Here is a 26,917-nt window from a genome sequence, read left to right as displayed (position 1 = left end):
TCGTGTGTCACTTTAAAGCATCTCTAGATATTGCTCAGATTCATTTATTGAATAAGAAATTTGTATATTGCTCGTACACAGGCATTTTAAATTTATAGAATGTCATCTTAATAGGGCTGCAAGTGTTTGGATTACATAAGTGTGGTTATTGGAATTAAGGAAAACACCTGTATTAAAGAGAATGTACCTGGAATTGCTGAGGCTGCCATCAGATTAAAGCGGTTTGCTACATTCTAAAAAGGGCATGGGATCAACATTAAGAATCCTGTTTCATTTGTCACCATTTCATGGAACTGATTTTCTGTCCTTAGGAATGAGGACATTTTGTGACTGAGCTGCCAGAAGACGACGTGGCTGGACTCTAAATACTTCTTTTAAAAAAGTGAGGGAAAAGGAGAGCAGGTTTGTTTTGTTTTGTTTTGTTTTGTTTTTTTCCAAGCTTAAAGAACAATGTATACATTAGGACATCATTTCATGTAAACCATATGATCTTTTACTCTCCGTTTTTGCTTATTATTGAATATCTATTATATGATTGCTTTAGTTTTCTGAAAATCTATCTCACAAGAACATTATGTTTCTAGATAATCAGTGACATGGCACAACCAAACACCTCAGAAGATTCAACATCCAACGTTCCATTTAGAAATGATGCCACAGTGACCGACAATGCTGAACTTCAAAAGTGAGACAGGGAAAGTCATTAATAATCAAACTAAAAACACATTATGTCAAGTTTAGAAGTAGCCATTATAGAAGGTGATTCTCTGAAGTTTCATTTCTACAAATGAACGGGCAATATTTGTGGACTCTATTGAGAGCCCAAAAAGCAAAGAAAAGTAGTAACATATTTGGCAAACCTCCTGTTGTTTTAGTAGATTTGTTTTTATGTTGCTGAGAAGAAATACTTGAAATTTTTCAGGGAGGAGAGCTTTGCTGCAAACACTTTGAGGTTATTAGAAGTAGTGAGGATCGCGAGTATGCAGCCTGTGCAGTTGCATGGACCCCTGCTCTCAGAAGAGCCTCACACATGTGTTCTGTTGAATTTTCTGCAATTAATTCATCGAGATTTAAATTAAACAAAGACTGATTCATACCTTCGATGGGCCAGGCACTGTACTAGGTATCACCACGGATACAACAGTAAGCACACTAAATATGGTCCCTGCCCTTAGGCACTAATTCAATAGAAAGCAATATAGAAAATTTGACAAAGAAGTAAGCACAATGAGTGTGACAAAGTGTTATGACTATGTGTAGTCTACTATAAGCGACATATCGTGGTTATAAGACTAATGACAGCCATGAGGCCACCTGGACGTCTCACAGTGCCTGCACTATGTATCACTTAGCAATTTAATGTCACCTGGCTTGGGGATTTCCACTTCTGGCCCAGGGATTACCAGAACTCTAGGACAAGGGGACCTAAAACCCTGGTTGTTCTAGAGACAAGGCCACCTCAGCACAGATGCCAATTTCATAAGCCTTGAAACAAAGTTTACCCTTAAAGAATGGCTTAAACTCTCTTTACAAAAGAAACGCCTGGTAGCTGACCTGAATTGAATACAGGTAGAAGAAGAAGGAGGATTGAATACGGGTAGAAGAAGGAGGAGAAGTCCCCCAAATACTGAAAATGGTCTCTGGCTGGAAGTCCCCCTGGCCAGTCAATCATCTGACCCTGACTGTCTGGCCCATGCCACAGCAGGCTCCCACTAACCCTCTTGTAAGAAAAGTGCTTAAGCATCAGACAGAGTCTAAGGCTCATCTACGACAAGAATCAAGCTGCAGGGGAGAAGTCGCCCCTGGGGGAAGGCTGATTAACTAGAACCACCCAAGATCCTTGAATGTGACACTAAATATGATTGTATAATAAGAAAAAACACAATGCACAAACAGCCTATAGGCATTGGCTAGCAGGGGAGAACAGTAGAGAACAGTTTATGTAAGGCAATAGCTGATGAAAAAGTGAGTGGACATTTAAGCAATGGAGAAGGCAAATATTCACTTCCTAAACCTGCTGTATTAGGAGACGTGGAACTTTGAAAATAGAAAAGTAGAACATTACCCGGAAGGCAACACAGAATTTTGGAGAACATCATCTTACATAGATTGTGTGAGAACTTGTTAGTGACTGAATAAGAGAGAGAAAAACCAAGAAAGGAAGAAACTGAGAGAAACCAAGAGAGAAAACATGATGAAGCAGGTGAACACCCAGTAGCATCAGTGCTCAGACATCCTGGGTTTTCTATAATCACCTGAATTTCCTGATTTAGGTCTATCTCACAGAAACTATTCCTTGGTTCAATTTCTTGGGTCCATTTTTAATGCCATTTTAACTCATCAGCAATCTGTCCTTAGGGATTTGCCATTTGGGTCACAGAATGTGTTTGCCTCTTTCCCTGGTTCTGTTGAACAGCTAGTGGCCCTCGTTATGGCACACACTTTACCTGTGACAATTACACCTGAACACAGCAGAGATACTTGACTTTAAATGAAATAGCCAATCTCTTCTTTAGTTACAATGTCAGTGTAAAATGCAAACATGTTTTGAATCAAATGTATGTTCTTAAATCACTGAATGGTGGAAAAAAGAGAAAAGGGAAAATAATATGTGGATATTTCAAGATTTTTTAAAAAATAAATGGAGTTGGGGAAAAAACTAAGTCATTCAAAAGCTAGTTTTTGTGATACTTCTAGCTTCTTACCAAAGATATTGGATTTGAGAGCTCAAAGAAATGTCTAAGAAGTTTCCAAACCTAAAATTTAAAACGCTAAGTGGATTCCTTTTCCTTTATGATTACAAAGTTAGAACAACATTCTGTGTGAGGGTTCATTGTCTGGTGATCTGTAATGATAGGGTTTCTGGCCAGATTCTTGACAATATCAATAAACACATTTCCTATCAACCACAGCCTCACTCCCCTGGACATTGTGACATAAACACTAGTTGGTTAAATCCAGTCTCAGCTATTCTCTTAGAATGCCAAACTTAAACCACGATTCAGCGCACACATGCAGCATGCCCCAGGGGAGCCGCGGCCTGGCAATGCACGCATCGTGTGGTAGCTCAGGAGCGCCACCAGTAGTAGAGAAGGAGAAAAGCAGGGCAGGGAAAATATTCCACATTTGTTATATTTTGGGGATATATATTTAAATAAAGGAGATATTTTATTCTACAACTGTATTTTGCTCATTTGCTGTTTGATGATGTTTTACTAAAATGTTAAAACGTGTTTATTGACTATAAATAGATAATAAGTATATTTTACAGAAAGAAAGAGAAAGAAAGAAAGAAAGAAAGAAAGAAAGAAAGAAAGAAAGAAAGAAAGAAAGAAAGAAAGAAAGAAAGAAAAAAGGGAAAGAAAAAAAGAGGAAGGCAGGGAGGAAGGAGAACAAACATCAAAACTTGTCTTACCTTTATAGAAACTCTTGTGTTCAAACACTGTTCATTATATATTTTTTCTTTAAATAATACCCTTAAGAAATGTACAATTCTAAAGCCCTAGAACAGTTTGTGTTTTTGTGGTTAAAGAAACCAGTGTGCACTATTTAAATAAACCATGAGGGCTTCATAACAGAAATTCAAGTGTCTGGGTTGTGCTTGATCATTGCACAGGGTTTCAGCTGTGGTTTGCAGATTCTTGTAAACTAAACCTCATGGAAAGAGCCCACATTGACAGCTCACTTGTGACCCTTGAGGACAGAAGGCATTGAACTGCCGCCTGAAAACACTCTTCTGGTTCTTAAATGTCTCTTCTATCCATTCCGTGTTCACAAAGGCATTCAACATAGCAAATGCTCTGGAAGCTATTTCTGAGTCATAAACCCGGTGACATGAGCCAAGGTCTTCAATGGAGACGCTCCTGGCCTAAAAGCCTCTGTTCAGTGAGTGCTCCTACCTTCTGTGGCACGCAGCCTTCTTTCTCTCTGTGCTCCTCTGCATTTACCATCTCGCAGGCCAGTCCCCACCCCTTTCTGTCATCAACACCTCTCCACCTCCGGCTTCTTCCCCTGAAGGCAGCCTGTCTGGCTGCTTCTCATCCATCAGCTCTCTGCTCACATGTCCACACTGCAAAGAGGCTGTCTGTGACCGACAGACAGAAAACAGGCCTACCTATCTATTTGATTCCAACAACTCACTGCAATTCGCAACTATTCTATTTATTTTCTTCTGTTTTTTTCCTCTTGTGGTGCATATCTCCCTCTCCAAAATAGAAACTTGACCAATACAGCCTCTTAACTACCTTATTTACCGTTTTGTTAGCAGCATATAGTAACATGCCCTGGGGTGATGTGTGCACAATAATAATTTTGGAATGCTGAGATTAAGACTTTTCTATCTATCAAACTGAACAAGATATCTGAGGCTCTTTTGATAGGCCTAGGCAGATGTAAATAACTCTATATCATTGTAGCACGGTTTGCTGAAAGCTAACTCAAGTGCTACAAAGGCAGAGAAGTAAGTATAGAAGTTTATAGTATTAGTTTGGTGAATAATATTATGATAAACATTTAAACTTTTCCTGGAATTCTGCAGCTTTGAAGAATAGATAAAAGTGTTGATGTTTCTCCAGCACAGGTAATCTCAGTGCAACTGGAGAAAGTTTGAAGTTACTGAATATTTGGCCAACTGAATTTGCTAGTCTGCTTAAATAACAACTCCCCAAATCTTGATACCCTGGTCTTTTTAAACATGGACTAACAAAAATTCGACTGACTAAAACTTTCATTTATATTCATCTGAATATAGAGCATATTCTGAATATATAGACAATGACATTGCAATCTCCCAAAATGCATATTCCTGGAACATTGCATTCTACCAGTCTTCTGTGTTACCTACTTTATGTTAATTTTGGCTATGTTATATGTTCCAAAAGTACCAAGATTTTCTCACTTAAACAGTAACAAGTGAGTTTCAGTTGGGGTTGTTTATTTATGAAAGCTGTTTAACTGCAGCTATGAGAGGCACCATGGGAGGGAGTCTGCAAACTGGTAAGACAGGAAAAGTTTCTCATGGAAGGGTAAAAACAAGGCATTGTTTGGTAGAAAAAGGATAAACAAGAAAAAACTAGTGTGAAAGAAAACAAAAATAACAAATGTAAAAGGGAGCCAATATGTTCCCCTCTCCCTGGAAAAAACAATTGTCTTTTGGTCAATAGTAAAATTAGATAAATAAAGATAGATAATAGATATTTTGTGATATTAAGTGAGAGGTATTTAATGTAAATTTTAGTATTCTGACTTTAAAAATTAAAAATCGGAAAACCTGTTTGACATCCTAATTTTTGTTTTGAATGTTTACTGAAGTATTAAATCAAAAAATCTAGGAACTGGTTGATGCTGAAATGGATAGAAGTAGCATGAGTGAAAAGTGAAGCAGAGGCATCAGGTCAATGCATCCTCAGAAGCTATAAGACAATGTGGCATGGGAGATGACCCCTCTGTTTAGTCTCCTCAAGTTCCGTGACAGGCTAGTAAGACTGAGTTTGACACCTTGGGAGAGACACTTCTGCCAAGTTTGTCATCCATTAAATTCACATTAAACAACAAGAGTTGACCAGAGTAATGTTGAGAGTTGAATAATGTTATGCTAGAAAGAAGATAAGAATTGTTTTCATTTATTCGAAGAATTTTTACAAGGTAGATATCCCAAACCAGAAATGTTATATAAACTAATAGCTAGGTAACTTCACATAAAGTTGAAATAACTTGGATACAGCACAGTTTAAATGGTGATCTTTCACATTAGTCAAGAATTTTTATCAGATTCATGAATTTATGACTTTTATAATAAAAATTATTAAATGGGGTTATTTATAGTTTGGACTAATTGAGTTCATAAATCAAGGGAAAAAGCAGAAAAATAGGTTTGCACTGTGTTCTTAAAATCTTGAGTTTTTATGTTCTTAAAGGACACATTTTAGTGGAAAAAAAAAGTTTAAAAAATTATCTGGAAATTATAATGTTTAAGGCCTAAATTCCCAAATTAGTCATGTTCAGATGACTTGATCAAAATGCCACTTAAATCAATAATTTAAAATGACTAGTTATGTAAACAGATCTGAGCAAATTCTAGGTTTATTGACAAGGGAAAGAAAGAAAAAAGAAAACAAGAAAGGGGAGGAGGAAAGACAAGAAAGAAACTTGCTGAGGGTAACACATTGTAGAGCAACAGTAAATTTTGGTAACAGTGGACTATTTGTTCTGGTGGGTAAAAGTGTGTGTCTGCATCCATTTGTTTGTGTGAATAATATATGTTTGCTAAAACCTGAAACTGTTTGATATCACCCTTAAAAATAAAAATTTCTTATTTTATTTAAATAATAAATTGAAATTTTGGCTGGGCATTGTGACTCATGCCTGTAATCCTAGCACCTTGGGAGGCCGAGGAGGGTGGATCACCTGAGACCAGGAGTTTGAGAATAGCCTGGCCAACATGGTGAAACCCTGTCTGCATTAAAAACACAAAAATTAACCAGAGTAGTGGTGCATGCCTGTAATCCCACTGAGAGGTGACAGCACGCTGGCAGCCCTTGCTGGCTGTCCAGGCCTCCTCGGCCTGGGCATCCACTCTGGGGCGCTTGAGGAGCCTTTCACCCACCACTGCACTGTGGGAGCCCCTCTCTGGACTGGCCGAAGCTGGAGTTGGCTCCCTCTCCTTGCTGGGAGGTGTGGAGGGAGAGGTGCTGGCGGGAACCGGGGCTGCTGGCGGGGCTCACAGTCCAGCTCGAGTTCCGGGTGGGCTGGGCTCGGTGGCTCTGCACTCAGAGTGGCTGGCTTGCGCAGCTGGCCCCAGGCAGTGAGGGGCTTAGCACCCAGGCCAGCAGCTGCTGAGATTGCAAGCAGGGTCCCCCAGCACTGCCAGCCCCCCTGCCCCATGCTCGAACTCTCACTGGGCCTCAGCTGCCTCCCCATGCGGCAGGGCTCTGGACCTGCAGCCTGCCATACCCAAGTAACCCTGCAGTGGGCTCCCACATGGCCCGAGCCTCCCTGATGGGCGCCCTCAGGGCAGGATCCCACCCAAGGGCTGAGAAGTATGGGGCGGGGCAGGGCTGAGAAATGCAGGCATGGGGGAGGGACTAGCAAGCAACTCTGCCCACTACCCTGGGCCCTGGCGTGGGATCCACTAGGTGAAGTCAGCTGGGCTCCTCAGTGTGGTGGCGACTTGGAGAACTTTTGTGTCTAGCTAGAGGATTGTAAATGCACCAATCAGCACTGTGTTGGCTCAGGGATTGCAACCACACCAATCAGCACTCTGTCAAAATGGACCAATCGGCTCTCTGTAAAATGGACCAATCAGCAGGATGTGGGTGGGGCCACATAAGAATAAAAGCAGGCTGCTCGAGTCCACAGAGGCAACACGCTGGGATATGCCTTAGGTCGGTGGAAGCTTTGCTCTTTTGCTCTTTAGGATAAATCTTGTTGGCGCTCACTCCTTATGAGCTGTAATCCTCCCCAGGAAGGTCTGCAGCTTGCCTTCTGAAGCCAGCTAGACCACAAACCTACCAGGAAGAACGAACAAGTCCAGAAGCGCTGCCTTTAAGAATTGTAATACTGAGGTCTGCAGCTTCGCTCCTGAAGTCGGCAGACCACCAACCCACCAGAAGAAAGAAAGTGCAAACACATCTGAAGGAGCAAACTCAGGACACACCGTCTTTAAGAACTGTAACACTCACCCTGAGAGTCCTCTGCTTCATTCTTGGAAGTCAGCGAGATCAAGAACCCATCAAGAACCCACCAGTTCCGGACACACCACTACTTCAGAGGCTGAGGCAGTAGAATTGTTGGAACCCTGGAGGGGGAGGTTGCAGTGAGCTGAGATCGCACCACTGCACTCCAGCCTGGGCAACAGAGAGAGACTCCATCTCGAAATAATAATAAATTGAAATTTTATTAAAAGTGAGAAGAATGTTTTATCATCAAACCATTTCTGTAGCTCACTCATTTGTAGAAACCGTGTCTTTTTATTTGAGCATGGCAGCTATTAACTTATTTTTTAAGCTGCAAAGTGTTGTAAACAAATGTAGCTATTGATAAGTTCGCAAACTAGGCATTGTTAGGGCTGTGGTAGGGTAGGCAGGACTGCTAGACAGTCTCTTCATTCATATAAACCTTGAAGTTTAGAGAACTGATCTCATGCAAAAATGAGCTTATTGTATTTGAGATTATAAGAAAAACTAATAGAACAGGCAGTTGATTTTGCAGAATAAATGATGAATACTAAAGTGTAGAAAAATGTATAGAAGACAAGGTTGAAACTCAGGGCAGAAGACATAGATGTGAATCCAACTCCAGAGGTGATTTGAAGATGTGCAAATCAAAAAAAAAAAAAAAAAAAAAAAGCTGTGCTCTTCACTAGTAAGAGGAAGAGCAAACCAAGAAAAAGAACAGGGCGACTACTGAATCCCAGGTACGGTCAACATTTAGGTGGCAAAAAGAAGAGAAGACGCAAATGGATACTGAGGCAAGAGACTGAACAGAGTAAAGCCTCACAGAGACCAACACTAAACTGTAAGTAGGATGAACTGCCTTTGGCCAGTAGAAAATATAGACTGCCGACTCATATCTAGCCTCAGTCCTTTTCCAAACTTCAGCTGTTCTTTCTAACTGGACATTCTGGTCAGTTATCAAACTGAAATGGGCTATCATTAATTATTTTCTAATGCTTTATGAGGAATATTTGCTATATCGGATATTAGGATTATCTTTCTGAGCCTTATGAGGAAATATTAAAATTCTATGTGAACTAAGCAATTGTGATTTTTCTCTATTTTGTGTCTAAACATAAGTACTTGTGTAGATCAATGGTCCAAAAAGAGCAGAGACAGTCGTCACTGACTGAAGACCCAAGAGATGGTAATATCCACAGAAAATAAAGATGAGAAAACCCAACTGGCCAGTAGAATCTGACAGCACGTTGAGCCTCTGCAAGAGGACTTTCTGCACTGAGTGTCCTGGAACCCCCTTCCCTCTCCGGTTGTCTGTCTTGGCACAGATTGCTCAAGAAGAGCCCCCCAACTGACCCCTTTTCTCCATGACCAGTATCCTGAAAGCTGAATTGGTTCCTGTTGCTGTCTGCTCCTTGGATGGATGCCAGGGGAGCTGTTCACTGCAGGTGGTTATCAGTCAATGCTGGCAACCATGGTCCAGACCAGCTTTCCAACAGACACACATTGCATTATTAAAGGCAATGCATGAAATATTTTTAAAAGACTCGGGGATGCCAAAGAATGTCTCAAAAGAATTCTGAAAGGGTTTCAGAAGATGGATGAATCTTTACAGTTCTAATTTTCAACAGTTAGCTTGAATCATTTCAACAGTTTCCATTTTTTCCTCCTCAAGAAAAGCATTTAGAAGAAATGTTTTTTGTTTTTTATTTTTTTCATCAACGTGTTTTAAGTACACACCTACTCTGGGACTAGACCCTGTTTTAGACTTAGGAGACCCAGCAATGCATAGGACAGACACAGTCGCTTCTCTTGTGAAATTTACATTCTAGTGAAGGAACAAAGAAATTAGATAAATAAATAGATAAGGTAATTACAGGCAGTGTTAGGTGCTATGAAGAAATAAAACAAGGTCAAGAGATGGGGAGTGATTGACAGGAGGCACAGGGAGTGATTCTGAGGCATGAGGAGCTGTTGGAGGAACTGGCATCAGAAGTGAAATGTAAAACATGGAACTGAACCACCCGTCTAAGTATCTGGGAGGACAATCTCAGTCGTAGAAAAAGCAAGGGTAAGCCTGATGTGACCTGGAGCAACAGCAACAGTGACAAAATAGTCTGGATGGCATGAAGTGGGTAATGTCAGAATGGCAAAAAACTACAAAGGAGGCAAGCAAGCATGGAATCATTTAGAGCCCTGTGGACTATAGAAAACTCTGGAATTTACTCTATGGGCATTGAACTCATAAAGACATTGAAGTGTCCTTAAGAGAGGAATGATGTAAGTTGATTGATAGGTTGAACCTCCCTAGTTTTTACATGGCGGATTCATTGCAGGAGAGCAGAGCTCTTCTATTCTTTCCCTGAATGACTGCAGGAAATAGTGGTGCTGCTTTCCCTGGCAAACAAGGAGTGAAAAATCCCTCTGTGTTCAGCAGGTCAAGGTAAATCCTAGGACACAGCTTTTCCGTAAAAAGCAATCACTGGTGTTCACTAGAGTCTTGATGAAGTCTTTGTTAAGTGTAGCATATTTCTTCAATTCTTCTACCTAAGCATATCTCCTCTTCCTATTATTTGAGCTAGAAGCAATAACAATGTCCTAAGATGTGCAGTTTTAGCAGGAGTAATAATGAACATGTTCTCAAGTAGAGGCCTTTTGGAATGATTCAGAAATTCCAGCCAATTCTGTAGCAATGAGAAATGGATATGTCAACCTTTTGTAAATTATAATGCATAGTGCAAATAAACATCATTACTAGGAATGGAATACCAAACATGCTTAAACTAGGGCAAGCATCTGCACTAAACTACTGTTCCTCATTTGGCCCATGGAGCTTCTTTTTGTAAGCAAGTATTAGACAGAGATATTTGGTATTACAATGATGACCATTCTGTCACAGTTGGAAGCTTTGAACTCTGAATTACTTCCCAAAATAAAAACCTTATGCTGGAGAGAGTTGTATTCACCTGTGACATTTCTGTAAAAATTAAATATTAAATAAAAGGAGCAAGGGACATAATCACTGTCAAGACTGGCACATTCTTTTCCACTGACTCTCAGAAGGAAGCACTTATGCAAAAATGCACTTTTACCTTGTTTATATTTCTTTCACTGAAATTTACTGAACAGGACCTTGGATGTAAATATCAAATCAGCCATTTACTCTTTAGCACAGTAGTCCAAGGTCGTTTCACCAAAGGGAGGAAAAATTAAAACTACATGAGAGAAACAGTAGCTCTGGAATGAGGCTTTAGGGTTGTTAGTTAGTTAAAATATCAGTTTCAAAGACTATGGAAAAAAACGAAAAACATTTTTTCCACTTAAAATTGTCAAATTGCTAATGCCGAAGTAGGAACACCGTTTTCCCCTCTGCTGTGATTAGTACAGTGTGTAGAAAATGTATGGGCAGGTTTTCAAGGTTATCAGGCTGACAGCCGTAATGACTCCATTGTACGGCAGGGGTGCAGACCCTGGGATTTAAACAGACCCTGCAGAGGCCTCTCAGCTACATGAATGTGTGGTGGATGGTTTCGTTGACTAGCTGAGTACATAGATCAAAAAGGTGGCATGCCTTTATGAAGTCAAAATTCGACTCTGTTTCTCATCCTAAAGATGGCTCAGATGTTACAATGACAAATATTCTATGATCTAAGTGTACCAGTTCCAGAAGTGCACATTCTTCCTGATTTGCCAAGTTGAATATGTCTTTGCTGTTTCTCAACACAAGAGTAGAACCAGCTTTGGAAAGATATAGAAATTACTTGTTCCATATAATACCCAGGTAGTGCTAGCTTTTTAGGTTCTCTGTATGAAATGCTTAAATGAGATATCAATTAAAACTTCTATAATTAATGCAGTGATTTTCCTTATTGTAGTACACATAATTATGAATTGACCTTGAAAGAAAATGGTTGAAATGAGACCTGGTCAAAGTATGTATGCATAAACAGTCACTAAAATGAGAGAAATATTACTAAATTACAAAATAAGCACAATTTCAAGACAATACTAAAAACTTGAATATGGTGATTTTAAAACAAAGAAAAAAGTTGATTTTTATTTATTTCTTTAAATAAAAATTTAAATATAGATAGATATAATTAAATATAAATAAATAGATATAAATATAGATAGATATAATTAAATATAGATAGATATAAATATAGATAGATATATTTAAATATAAATATAGATAATTTAAAAATAGATATAAAAATTTGAACAACTAGTGCTACATAAGTAAGTGAATATAGATAGTTACTGAATAACTTATTGAATAACTATCTATATTCACTTACTTATGTAGCACTAGTTGTTTAAAATCATTTAAAAATATGTGTGTATGTATAAGGCTGGTAAGGACTCATCCGGGCTCCCTTACTTTCTGTACTACCCATCAGTACAGAACCCGGTGGGTCTTCTCCCCAAATGCCTCTTTCTATGACGTTTAACCACTTGGGTTCCAGGTGACCTATGTGAACGCATAGGGAGTTTGACACTGCGGCCCATTAGCACAGAATGTGTAACTGAGATCAGGATTTGGCTGTTGGGTTCCAGGTGACCTGTGTGAACGCAAGAGGAGTTTGACACTGCAGCCCATTAGTACAGAACGTGTAGCTGAGATCAGGATTCGGCTGTTGGGTTGTCTGGGGAGAATCCTAGATCTACCTCTCACTTTCTGTGTGACCTTTGGTCAATTATTTGAACTCTCTGTTTTGGATTCCTTAACTATAAAATGGAAATATTAATATGACCTACCTTTGAGTATAGCCAGGATGGTTAAAAGGCATATAATACTGTATACATAAAATGCCTGGAGCAGTGGCTAATAAACCCTACTGCTAAAAGGATGTTTAGTGGAGGTGGTAGACTTGTGGTGGTGGTGGTGGTGGGTGTGAGAATTTGTGGTCCATCACTGGATGCATATCTAAGAAATTACATACTAGGTAGGTGCGGTGACTCAGCCTGTAATCCCAGCACTCTGGGAGGCCGAGGCAGGTGGATCACCAGAGGTCAGGAGTTTGAGACCAGCCTGGCCAACATGGTGAAACCCTATCTCTACTAAAAACACAAATATTAGCTGGGCGTGGTGACATGCACCTATGGTCCCAGCTACTTGGGGAGGCTGAGGCAGGAGAATCACTTGAACTCAGGAAGTGGAGCTTGCCATGAGCCGAAATTGCACCACTGCACTCCAGCCTGGATGAAAGAGCAAGACTCCAGCTCAAAAGAAAAGGAAAATGACATACTATTTGAAACTTGGATATAGGTTGATATCCTCTCTCTGATATTATCAAGTAACCTCCAATGTTAACTGCTACATTAATAAAAATGTACGCACTCATTTAATTTCTCTGGAGGAGACAGATCAACAATTCATGTCCCTGTTTTTTAAATGAGAATATTGAAATGGAAGACAATATGATAATTTGCCAATTCAAGTAATTTCGTGGTTCCTTGCCTCCTACTTCTTAGAAAAATACTTAAATACTATCAGAGCAGAACCCCTTCTGATGTCCTATCATGAATTGTAAAAGCCCGAGTTTGCACCTTCCTCCTCCATCTTCCATCAGTATTCATTAGAAGTGTTTCTTCTCCACATGGCTAATTCCTCCTTCTTGACTCTGGTCCCTGTTTCTTCCCGCCTTCTGTGTTACTCAGTTTTATTGCATTGATAGCTTCTACTATATTTACACCCACTCTCCACTGGCTCCTTCCCATCACTGTTTTAATTTTTTAAACCAAAAATGAAACAAAATTATTTTGTTAAGAGACCTGCTCTTCTAGTTATTCCTCTGGCTCTCCCCCAAACTTCAATAATAAACTAATTTCACCAAATTATCTGTGTGTGTCGGCTACCTGTTCTCACCTCCAACTAAAAAGTCCTTATCACATTGCAATTGAGCTTTTACTCCAATTATCTTCTGCCAGTGACCTTGTACATAACAAATGACCTTCATGTGCTAAATCCTTTTAACATATTTTATATCATACAGTGCTTGATTTCTCAGGATCATTTTTTGTTGTTTGGCACTCTTAACCTTCACAAAATGCTTTCTTCCCATGACACCACTTCAACCATTTTCTTCCTTTACCACCTGCCAGCCCTTCTTAATATCTTCATTAGGACACATTCACATTGTTTTAAAATTAGACCTTTGTATATCTTTTCTTTCTGGTTGAGCCTCAGTCATTTGAGAGTAGAAATCACATCTTGTTCTTCTTTGTATCTCCAAAGACATTATGATGTTAAATTGATGATGAAGCAGTGAAGAAATGAATGCCTGAATGATGTCCTGGAAAGAAGTTTATGCATTCCAGGCTGTCAAAAATAACGCCATCAGGATAAACATTTTAAGGTATGGATTAACTCTACATGTCATTTTATGTAGTAAGGTTTGTCTTATTCCATTTTGTGTTGCTGTACCTGAGACAAGGTAATATATAAAGAAAAGAGGTTTATTTGGCTCACTGTTCTGGAGGCTTGGAGGTCCACAGAGCATAGAGCTGATGTCTGGTGAGCTTCTGGTGAGGACCTCACAATGCACCACAACATGATGGAGAGGTGGAAGCAGACACAGAAGCAGGTGCGCAATAGGGGCAAGACACCAGAGGCAACCTAGCTCAATAACAACCTACCCTCTCATGAATGGATCCATTTCTGCAAGAGCTAATCTAGTCTTCAAGAGTGAGAACTCATTACACTACCATAGCATTAAACTGCTCGTGAGGGTGGAGCCCCCGACATGACCTTACTCACACACCTCCCTTAGTCCCCACCTGCTGGAAGTTTCACCTTCCAACATTTCTGCACTGAGAATTAAGGTTCCAACATGAATTTTGGCAGGGCCACTCAAACTGCATCCAGAGGATTAAGTAACAGGAGTAAAATTAGCTAATTTTATAGGTAAAATAATGTGAGACAGATTAATTTAATAAATATAAGGATATGATATCATTCAAATGAATAAGTTAATCAAATATTTTATGTTTATCCCTTTGTTTCCATTTTTTTAATGCACCCTTAGCTGGTAAAATCCATTACTCCCATCCACCTTCATTTTACTTAGAAGCAAACATTTAGCTCCTATCATAATTTATACATTAAATCCGTTACTAGGAAACCCATGGAAAACCATTCGATGAATACAGGTTGAAACTGTGAAGTTCTGAGCCAGCTGTTGTGAAGGAATTTAAAACAATGAGAGATCAGTGTTGTCTGTCCTCAGAGCATCATATAGTTATAAGGGGACTTCAAAAAGTTTGTGGAAAAATAAAAGTAAAAGATAAAAAACAAAACTTTTTGTTTATCAACATAAGCTTCATGAAGTTCAAGACACTTTTGTAAGCAATGCTACCAGCCATTTAGTTCATCCGTAAAGAACTGAGGGTCTTTGGAATTTAAGAATGTTGATGTGGTCTTTTACACATCCTTAACTGAAGAAAAATGAGTGTCCTTTAAAGATGTTTTATGATTAGGAAACAAAAAGAAGCCAGAAGCAACCAAATCAGGACTGCAAGGAGAATGCCTAATTATTTTGCATTGAAACTCTCACAAAACGGCCCTTGTTTGATGAGAGTAATTGAGCAGCAGCATTGTGGTGGAGAAGCACTCTGTGGGGAAGGCTTTCTGGGCATTCTTCTGCTAGAGCTTTGGCTAACTTTCTCAATACTCTCTCGCAACAAGCAGATGTTACTGTTCTTTGCCTCTGCAGGAAGTCAACAAGCAAGATGCCTTGTCTACTTTTGCTCTACTTCCGCTTCTTGATAGCCATTGCTTTGATTGTGCTTTGTCTTCAGGATTGTAGCAGTAGGGTCATGCTTCCTCTCTTGTTACGATTCTTTGAAGAAATGCTTCAGGCTCTTCATCCCACTTGTTCAAAATTTCCATTGCAAGCTCCGCTGTCATCTTCAGCTGGTCTGTTCACATCTGCTCTCATCTTCAGCTGATCTGTTCACATCTGCTCTCATCTTCAGTTGGTCTGTTCACATTGGTTTTGGTATGCAGCAAGTGGAAAGATTCTTCAACTGTAAATGTTTTAGTCAGAACTGTCTAAGCTGAACCAGTGGAGGAGTCTATTTTGTTGGCTATTGTTTTTGCTGTTGATCATCAATCTTCTTCAATTAGAGAACAAACAGGATGGATTTTTTTCTCACAAATTGATGTGGATGGTTTGCTGCTGCAGACTTCATCTTCAACACCATCTCATCCTTTCTTAAAATAACTTTTCTATTTGTACATTGTTGATTTCTTTGGGGCATTGTCTCCATAAACTTTTATAAATCATTGATGCTTTTACTATTATTTCACCCTAGCATCACTATAAATTTGATGCTTGTTCTTGCTTAAATTTTAGCAGAATTTGTGTTGCTCTGATATGGACTCTATTCAAACTCATATCTTATCCTTCGTAGTTCCTCATACAAGGTCCTGTTCAGACACATTATAAGAAGTTAGTGTGAGTTCATTTTGGTGCAAAACATTTTTGAAATCTATGCATAGTTTGATTCATAAGGTACATAAACATTTGAAGACTCCTAACATGTTCAAAGGATTATGAAACCAGATAGATGTGATAAATACCACTCCAGAGTTTAAAGGTAAAATGGTAGAAGGTTGGTAGTGATAAGAAGTCTCCGTAAAGTAGATGGTATTACTTAAATGTAGTTTAAATAATCATAAACTAAATTATGTATTAAAAACTAAATTGAATACAGCACAGATATACAAGGGAAAAATTAGGATCCAAACTTTAAAGTGAAAATGGATTTAGAAATTTTTAGTTCAATTCTTGCTCACTTAAAAATGGCCCTAAAACACCCTTTAGAACAGGCACAAAATGGTCCACAATGACTTTAATTTTTACTTTAGACAAGTAAACATAATCTTAGTTTTCAAGGGCTAAAATATTTCATTTTAAAAATTACTAAGTTGACATGTTATCTATGAACTATAATTTTCTACAAATAAAATGTTTTTTGCAAATTAAAATTAGTATTCCTATACTCAAGTATCACATTGTTTATATTGTCCACTTGAACACGTTTGGCCATCAACCTTATACTGAAATGATTTCTCTATATGTCGGTCCCCTCCACCAGTTGCTGAGCTCTTGGTGTCTGCAACCTGGATTTTCATGTTTAGAATTTATATAACTATTTTAAATGCTCTGCACATACTATACACTCACTAAATATTTACTGAACTGAACTATTAAAATGCACAGGAACATACAGTGATGAAATGCAGTGGTTAAAATGTGCTGGTGAAAAAAATTCATTCAAATTTAAAAACTAATACATGCTGTTGTAGTAAAACTTATTTATAAATTTGTCATTTTCTGGATCACAAGAAGTACAGAATGCAGCTGTTATTTCAAGTTTCATGTAGTATCAGAACTGGAGAACTCAATATTCACTTAAGTCAATTTTATATGAAAAAGTAGTTTCTGAAAATATCTTCTAAACAAACTTTAGGCAATATTTTAAAGTATCCTCTAAATAGACTCAGAATATTCGTGCCTCTGTTCTAAGAGTCTGCTTCAAATCAATACACATTTTATTGTGTATTTATGTACCAGGTATTGAGGTAGACCCTGGGGATACATTGATGAATGGTATACAGAACCTAACCTCATAAGAGGTGGAGATACCGTCTTTTGACTGCACTCATGTGTTAGCCATTATTTCCATGAGGACATTCAGCCCTTGAGCTGAAGAACAGAAGCCAGGTCACCCCTTTGACTGGGAAGAATTTTGTGCCCAAACTCCTGTGTTGTTCTGTCTCCATAAACCTCTTCCCTTCCCCTGAAATTGCTTCTCTAGAATGATTCATGAAGATTTGGTAAATGCTTTATCAAGATTACAAAAATAAATTATGTAAGGACAGTTGAGGAATGCTATTTGAAGAGTGATTTATCACTTTTATTTATTCCCATATAATTTACATTATGTACTGCAAATATCTGAATGTGATTTTCTTGTTCTGGATTTTTGTAATTATTTACTGTAAGTAAATAGATAATTTCATTTCTTCTGAATTCTTATATTCTTAGATTTCCATCAATCTTCTTCTCTCGTTTTTCTTGCCAACAGAAGTATTTGGCAGTATCTGAAGTTAGGATATGAAACAGTATTTAAGAGAGATGTGTGAAACTCACTTCCTGTTCTTGGTTAGAAGCACCTGCACACCTTGGTCAACCCAGTTATCACAGCTCTACGGATGCCATGAAATGTGTTTTAAATTTGTCACACACTCGAGACCCAGCCCAAACTACTACGTGTACTGCTAGATGCTTAACAATAGCATATGATACAATGTAGTATCTCATAGTTTCCATCAAACGTTGCAGATCTTTGTTCAAGCAGAAATAACCCAAATTTGTTAAATGAACAAAGTTTACCTGGTTAATATTGGTCTGAGGGCTGCATTGTACTAAAGCAGAAACGTAAAAGTTTAAAGACCAGTTGCCTTTTTTCTTCATAAATATAAATAAACGTGTTGGTCTAATTAGATTCATCTTTAGACTCTGAATTGAGCCTACTACTGCACTCTTGGTTTTAAGACTTCCTCTGGAAAGGGCGTGTAGTGTCACCGCAGATCACCCCAGCTCCCTCCCTATCCTTTACTCCAGCCTTGGTGCTGATTGTCGGCGGAAGGAAAATTCTTTTCCTGTGAAATTGAGTTTCACATCCACCACTGCCCCATTTTTTTTCCATCCTCGGAAGCTACTCTACAGCAAGGTTTGGTCATGTCACGTTTTCCCAATGCTGTTGGTGACTCTTGCTCTGTTTCCACACAGCGTTTTCCATCCTCCCCACCGTCCCCAAACTGGTGACCTCTCTTTTCCCATTTACTTATTCAGACACAATGAGCACCTCCTCGAATCAGGCATTGTGCTGGGCGGTGGAATGGATTTGTGAATATGGTCACACAACCTGCTCCATGGAGCCTTCATTGAGCTGGGTCCCCCCATGAGCAGTGCAAACAGTCATGGGGAATGCAGTGGCAAGAAGGGATCCCATCGTGGAACGGAGAAATTCAGAAAGGATGCTAACAAGAGGAAATATCTGAGCTCAAAAGACTTCAAGGAGGAGTTCTCATATTTGAATGTGCTTCACATGGGCCTTATTAAAAATACAGATCCCTGGGTTCTGCCATCAGATTTATAAAGTGTGATTCTGATTTGTAAAGTGTGGTGCAGGGTTTATAAATCTTCATCTGTAACCACTGGTCCAAGTTTTTTTGATGCTAGAATTTTGTGGACCGAACAGTGATCACTACTGTCTTACTGGTGGTCGAAGTATAAAAGGACAAAAAGGAGTCGGCACCCTTACAACCGCCAGGATGAGGGTGGGTGAGCAGCAGGAGTGAGGATCAGAAAGGGAACAAGGTAGAATTTCTGATAGAAAAGACGGCAGTTGGTAGTTAGGGGCTGCTGCTTCTTTCTGTAACTGAAATTTTTCTTTTGTTCTGGACTTGTCTAAATAACGACAACAAATATTAAACTTAAAATTTAAAAAACAAGTGCAAATGAATTTTATTCTTATGTCCTTGCTTTCAAGCTGCTACTTAAGACAAAACGCTCTTGATTTCATTATTGTACACAATATGAAATGAAATTCTAGAAATGACTTTTTTTAATAGATCCTATAAGACTTAAAGTGCACAGGACCTTGGTTTTACTCTTCTCTTTGTATCTACTAAATATGATGGAAAAGCTATAGCATTACAACATAATCTACAGTCTCAAATTCAGATTTCCACCGGAATTGACCACACCATGATTATGTGCAACTAAACGAATGAATCTGTTAGGAGATTTTCAGCTGTAACAGAAACCCCAAGTCAGACTCTGATAAACAGTATGGAAAAGCATTCTCTCAGTTGAAGGTAGAACAAGATCCAGGCCTGAGTGTCTCAACAGCTCACTGTAGTCACTGGAGACCCAGGTCCTGGCTTCTGCTCTGCCAGTCTCAGAGCGTCACCTTTACCCTCAGCCTCAAGCCCTCATGGCTACAGGACGGCTGTGCAATTGTACGAATCACCTGGCCCTGTCCAGAGGAAGTGTTTCTTTTTCAAGAAGGAGAAACGTTTCTCAGAAGCCCTACAGTAGAATTTCTTCATGCTTCATCGACCAGAACTGGGTCATAATACCATCCATAAATCAGGATTGGCAAGGAGGATAATACCGGTTTTGTGAATTGGCTTCTGTCCTCTGTCACAGAATGGTTATTTGGAAGTCAATCACACTGGCCATCCTAATGAGTGTCTCTCTGTGATGAAAAGGAAGTTTCTATTATTTTTAAAAAGCATTAAATAAAGCATTCAAAAAAACACTCATTGAAAAGCATCCAACACTATCCCAAGTTCCAAAAGCATGCATGATATATTCTTCAGTTAGTATTAGAAAATAATTTTGTATGTTATAATCTTTAACACTGTAAACTTAGTAAGCAACTTCCTGTAGCTGATGCTGACATTCAAAATGCAAGTTAGCTTAAATGGTTTGCATACTGTATTAATCTCAAAAAAATAAATAGAAGAGTTAAAATTAAACACAATGATTGCCCCTTTAGACAGATTTTGGTAATGTCAAGTGTTAGTTCATGGGCATATCATTAAATTAAATTACACTGAATTCAACAGAATGAAAATGTTAACATCTTTTTCTTTACTGTAATGAATCATTTGTATATGTTGTTTTAGTACAGCCACAAAAGAAATCATGTATTAATAGGAAGAAAGAAGCAGGTTATTACCTGCCACTGGAACAAAGTTATCACTTCTGGTTGCCATAGTAAGTCATATTGTGACTTTTTAAAATACTTTCCAACTGAATATTGTCCCCAGAAGCCTTTCGACATATATTGTTAAGATACAGGGTGCTTAATAATGGCTTAGATTTATGGAATGTTGCTTTTAATAAACTTTTGCTGACTTTTTGTACTTCAAATATTTTGAAGTACAAAATAAACCATTGCTAAACCATTGCTGACTTTTTGTACTTCAAATATTTCTGACATTTCAATGTATTTTTCAAAATAAAAGTTTTAAGATCCTTCATGCTTTTTATTTCCTAAATGCTTCTTTGCCTGCCTTAGTTTACTGTGCTTTGATTGTAGAATCTGACCAGCCTGGCTTTGAACCCCAATACAAGGAAGTTAAATAAAACTCTGAAGACATTTGACTCCTTTAAGTCATATTTTTCTGCCCTAAAAATACAGCATAGAATCTTTGTGATTAGGGATAATATATATGCCTAGCATACAGTAGCTTGATAAATCATAGTGATGGCTATTGATATACATTGTATTTTCAGTGTCTTGAAAAATGGCTAATACAAATTTGTCACTCAACAAGTACTTGTTAAATGAATAAACACAACATCTACTTTGTGTGTGTACGTGTTTGTGTGTGTGTGTTTGTGAGTGTATATGTTTGTGTGTGTATGTGTTTGTGTGTGTGTTAAGGAGAGAGCAAGATGGAGTTTAAAAATTTGCTATCTAGATGGATCATTTATTTATATACTAAGAAGCTAACAACTTCTAAAATTTGTCCCCAATCTGATCTTTCCCTTGTTTAGGGCCAGGATAGCTTCCCGCCTAACGGGTCAAAGATTGTTGAGTGTTACAAAATATTCAACTGAACAATGGCAATATAAAGACAATCAATTAATTAGTGGTACTGCAAAACTTCTAAAATATCAGGATTTTGCATATTTAAGAAAATGATTTTGAGAAACGTATAAACCAAATAGAAATAAGCACATAACAGAGAAAATGAATGATGTTCAAATATAGTTATTTGAATAGATGAGAAAAGTGATAAAGCCCTAGCTTACTAGATCAAGAAAGAAAGGAGAAAACACAAATTACCAATATCAGAAATATGAGAGGCATTATCCCTGCACCATCTCACAAACATTAAAACAATAATATGAGGATATAATAAGGAGCTGCATGCTGAAGGAAGAAAGGAAGGAAGGAAAAAAGGAAGGAAGAAAAGACATAAAGACCAGAAAGAAGTAAGCTGTTCTGATTTGTGGATGACATGATTGTTCACACAGAAATCCTAAGAAATCTACAAAACAACTAGTAAATACAATAAGCGAATTGAGCATAGTTCGAGTTAGGCTTATCTTTAAGCAATCAATGATACTTCTATATAAAGCAATAAAAAATTGGAAAATTAAAGCGTTAAAATATCATTCACAATAGCACCAAAAAACATAATTCTTAAAAGTTATTTCAGCAAAAAGTGGGCAATATCTTTACAGAAAACTACAAGGCATTGCCAAAAAAAACCAAAAAATATCTAAATAAACTGAGACATAAAGTGTTCTTGGATCATAACACACAATAGTAATATGTTAATTATCTCCAATTAATTTTAAATTTGATGCAATCCTAAATATAATTCTAGTAGACATTTTTATAGAAATCTACAATTTTACTCTTAAATTTAAGGTAATGCAAATGACCAAAAACAATAAAGCCAAAAAAAGAAAAAAACGAAACAAAACAAAACAAAAACCAGAGTCAGAGGACTCACACCGTGTGATTCCTAGACTTACAGAAATACTATCATCAAGTCACTTGGTACCAGCCTTCAATCAACAAATGACACACAATTGTAAGAACAAATTAGACTCCAATCATCTTATTTTACACAAAGGTAATTGGGAAATAAATTTTTTTTTCAACAGAGGGTGCTAAAATAAATATCCACACAGAAAAAATAAAATGTAACCCCTATTTAACACTATACTCAAAAATTAGTTTAAATTGGTTGATACAAATAAATGAGGAAACTAAAAACTATACAACTTTAAGAGAAAAAATAAAAATAAGTTTTTGTGTCTATGACAATTTTTTCTCATGGTACAGAATTAGATAATCATGACAATAGATGGAGTCCATTAAAATAAAAGAATTTCTGTTCCTAAAAACTCCATTATTGAAAAAAATGGACAAGTAACACACTGGAAAAAATATTGACAAAACAATCCTTATCAAAGAGCTGAAATCTTGATAAATTCAGTATTTATAAAGAATTTCTATAATAGTAAAAGGTAAAATAACCTCATATGAAAAATCTTAGCAGTCATTTCAAAGAAAGATTATAAATGACCAATATCTACATGCAATGTGCTCAATATCACTTGTACCCAGGGAAATGTAAATTAAAACATCTGGCAGATATAGAAGAAATAGAAAAAAAAATGATAAAATCTGACATTGGCGAGGGTGGAATGCAACGGGAATGTTCATGTGTCATTGGGGAAACTGGAAAATCGTAGAACTAGTTTGCAAAAAAAAGTTGTATTAAACAGCTAAAATTGTACATATAACCCCACAATTCTAATTCTAGGTATTCCCCTAATAGAAATAAAATCATGTCTACAACTACTTACATAGGAATATTCATAATTGCCAAATTTTTCAATTAGTGTTTTACGGCAGATATTATTTTTTTATTCATTGCATAACTATAATTATTTGGTGAGCAAAACAAAAAAATTATATCATGACTACATAGTAGTGTGTTGCTAATTAGTAGGTAAGTAACCAAATCTTAAAAATATAAAATTTTAGGGCCAGGCGTGGTGGCTCACGCCGGTAATCCCAACACTTTGGGCGACCGAGGCGGGTGGATCACGAGGTCAGGAGATCGAGACCATCCTGGCTAACATGGTGAAACCCCGTCTCTACTAAAAATACAAAAAAAAAAAAAAAAAAATTAGCCAGGTGTGGTGGCGGGCGCCTGTAGTCCCAGCTACTTGGGAGACTGAGGCAGGAGAATGGCGGGAACCCAGGAGGTGGTGGTTGTAGTGAGCCAAGATTGCGCCACTCACTCCAGCCTGGGGGACAGAGCCAGACTCTGTCTCAGAAAAAAAAAAAAATACATATATATATATTTATTTATTTATAATTTTAGTAGTTTATGTCATTATTTGTTTTTTATATAAAAGAAATATGTATGCCATTTCCCACCATTTCTTTTCTTGATTTCACCAAAACTCCAAGTAGGAAAGACTTCTGGTTTTAAAAACTATATAAATTAACCTTTATATTTGGATCTAAAGTTATTTTAAAGACCATCTAACCCAGCCCCCTCAATTTACCAAAAAAAGAAAAAAGAAGATATTCAAAAAAGTCAAGTGGCTGTTTATACTATCATGGAAGAAAAGAAACAGAACACAGCATATGACAAGATGTAGAAATCCATAGAACTTCTAAAACTGAGACTATTTTATTTATTTCTATAGGTATAGCAATAGTGCTATTTATATTTAATTTTATTTTCATTTTCTGTTGATCTTATAGAAAGTCAATGGACACTGACCTCGAGTGAGTACTAAAGAAGGCCATTTTATAATGGGATTATAAAACTAGCACTGAATTATTAATTTATCACAACTTGCTATTTCAAATTCTACTATTCTTCCTTACATTTCTATTGAAAGTAAAATAAATCATTAATAGTTTGCAGTTTTCTGATTTTTTTCACTAGAGGTTATATTAGGTTCTTTCATTAAATTAGATAACCTCTCATACTGTCAGGATAGAAAAATCCATTTGTCAGTACAAAGCGGAGATCTGACGAGGCGAATATTGATTTGCTTTTTCCAGTAGCATGTGTATCGATCATCAACATCCAGTCGGATTTAGCTTTTCCTGACCATGTGATGTTTTATTGCAAGATCTCTAGTGTGTGGTGCCAGCCACTCAGAGCAGCTGGTGTCAAAGGGCAGTTTGATAGGGGTTGTAAAACTAACGAGACTGAAATCAAAAAGGCTATAAGGCAGCCACTGCAACGAGAAGGGAGTTAAACCGAGAAGTCACGTCTACTCACACACGTTCTGTGTCCTTCAGAATTTACAGAAAACAATTTGACTGTCATTCCATATCCAGGTATTTAAAAATCAGCAGCAAAATGTCAACATGTTTTTAAATTTAGTGCCAGATAAATATTTAAAGCACAACTCTCTGGATCTCTTCATTCATAATTATCTTAGAAATATATTTTCTTTAGAAATATATGTTCTCTCCACCAGGCAACACATGAGTAATTTACGATTCGTCTTGGCATAGTGGAGCCCTTCGCCTTTTGTGCATTTCTTCTGCTCATCTGGGTTGTACACTTCCTCCTAGCCACTAAGTGACCACATACTCCCTCCAACTCAAACTTTCTCTTCAGGGATTGAGTTGATTTACATAATCTTTCACTAGCTAATTAGGTTTTTCAAGTTCATACATTATTTTATGGAATTCTTAGCACATTTAAATGTTTATTATATAAATTTTAATATAAAAAGAATTTTGTCAAATTAATACACTTCTAATTGTAGAATCTCAGACATCAGTAGGGGCTGTCTTCCATCAATATAGGGGAAGGATGAGTGGAAACCTCCAAATTCACGCATCCTGCAAACCCAGCAACTCCATTATCAAGTACTGGACCTAGTGCTTTGGAAAAAATAAAATATTACTTCAAATAAGAACATTCTTTACAAATATTTAGGTAATAAAATTCATATTTTGGGGTTTTTTAAGTTTGTAATTTATCTGGATACTGAATAATTAGATAGATATCAAGGGTTTCCCCCACTGTGGGGAAATTATATTAATTTAAATAACCTTATATGTACTTATAAAATACACACGCTTAAAAAGTCTAATAAAGATCTAAATAGTATAAGGTATTTTATATTAGTAGGTTTTTTCATCTGGATGTGTTGAAATAACTATTCTGGTGCTTCATTAGGCCAATAACATCTAATTCTCTGATTCTGGAAGGTGTTAGAAAATAGAAAAAGACAGATTTTTAGAAATTTTATAATTGTCTATGGAAATTACTTTTAAATATCTATTTATCTGAAGAAAATATAGAGATGTTCTAACATCATATAGTGAATGTATAACCAAAAAGGTTAATGTGAAGGGAAAAATAAATTGTTAGAAGCCATCATTATGAAATCAAGAACAGGTGGTCTTATTAAGACAGAAAGAAAGAAGAAAGGATAGATCTTTACTGATAGAAGGAAAAGAATGGAAAAGCATAGGAAAAACCGGTCATGGCATTTAGAAGAGAGAAACTATTACAGGCTAGATATATACACATAAAGAATGGAATCATCTCATCAAGCTGGAGAGGAAAGTGGAATGAGAACACCAAGAACCTGGCATGTCAAGCCAGAAATCTCTGAATCTGATCTGAGAGAGGTGTAGGTTTCAAGGTCTGAAAGAGGCATGATGGAAGCATCCATTGGCCACGCATCTGCTGGGTGACCCCACCAGTGCAAGAGGGTCACCACTGACCCTGCTTCGGGCATGACTGAGGGTTGCTGAACTGCCTGTGAAAGATGGATGACATGATACCGAATCACAGTTCTAGGATGTCAAAATGAGATTATGATGTTTATTTGCACACTTGATTTGTGCTGTAATCAGTTTCTATTTATCTTCTTTTCAGTGACCCCTTTGACCAGCTCTGTGCATTATGGATAAAGCAATCAGAACATAAATTGTCAGTTTGGCTCATCACAGTCCCTGAAGAGCTCAGTGAACACAGTGACCTGTTTTCCCAGTCATCTCACAATAAAAACTAAACTGTGCCAGCTTTTTTTAGGAACATTCTAGAAAAAGTCATGGTATAACCTGCCAGCTCAGTTCCAGGAAAAAGTATTGAGTGAAATGTTATGTGAAGACCGAATGTCTATTGCATGATTCAATACTGTGATGGTAGGGATGACCTTCTAAATATGGATGATGACTACAGCTCCACATGTGCCCCTAGCAATTCTCTAGCTGGATTCTTGCCTCGGATGTCTAATACCGTCATGCTTAGACTGTGAGCATATTCTACTGTTTTTCTTGTTAATGTTTTCAATCTTAGCATTGGCTTTTTTTTTTTTTCGCCCTTAATGTATTTTTGTATATGTAAAATATTTGTATGATTAAAGATCAAAACTATTGTTTTAAACATACACATACAAGTCTTGCAAACTTGTCTATCCTGTTCTTATCCATAATTTTTGTTAGTTCCTAGTTTGATATTCAGATATGTGTCTAGTGTTTGGATATATTCTTATTTCTACTTTTTTATACAATGTACACAGTATCATGCACCCCCTGCTTTGATCACTTACAAATATATCCTAGTGGTCTTTCATTCTCTCTGTCTTTCAGTTTGTGTGTGTTTACAGTTAACAACATTTCACTTGGTGATGCATTCTAGGTTG

At 37.4% G+C, this 26,917-nt stretch overlaps 1 long non-coding RNA gene across 2 annotated transcripts in view; it reads left to right on the top strand.

The window, feature by feature from the left end:
• Positions 1-26,584, top strand: part of LOC105466523 (uncharacterized) — a 33,210-nt gene extending 6,626 nt beyond the window's left edge. For both annotated transcript variants that reach the window (XR_011620701.1, XR_011620702.1), the window contains 3 exons: positions 312-402; positions 13,909-14,029; positions 26,149-26,584. This is a non-coding gene — a long non-coding RNA (uncharacterized lncRNA). The remainder of the gene's footprint in view (positions 1-311; positions 403-13,908; positions 14,030-26,148) is intronic.
• Positions 26,585-26,917: the final 333 nt, after the last annotated feature.

Source organism: Macaca nemestrina, chromosome 3 (assembly GCF_043159975.1).
Source record: "Macaca nemestrina isolate mMacNem1 chromosome 3, mMacNem.hap1, whole genome shotgun sequence".
NCBI lineage: Eukaryota > Metazoa > Chordata > Mammalia > Primates > Cercopithecidae > Macaca > Macaca nemestrina.
Note: the sequence above shows the minus strand (reverse complement) of the source record. Positions and strands in the feature narration are given on the sequence as shown.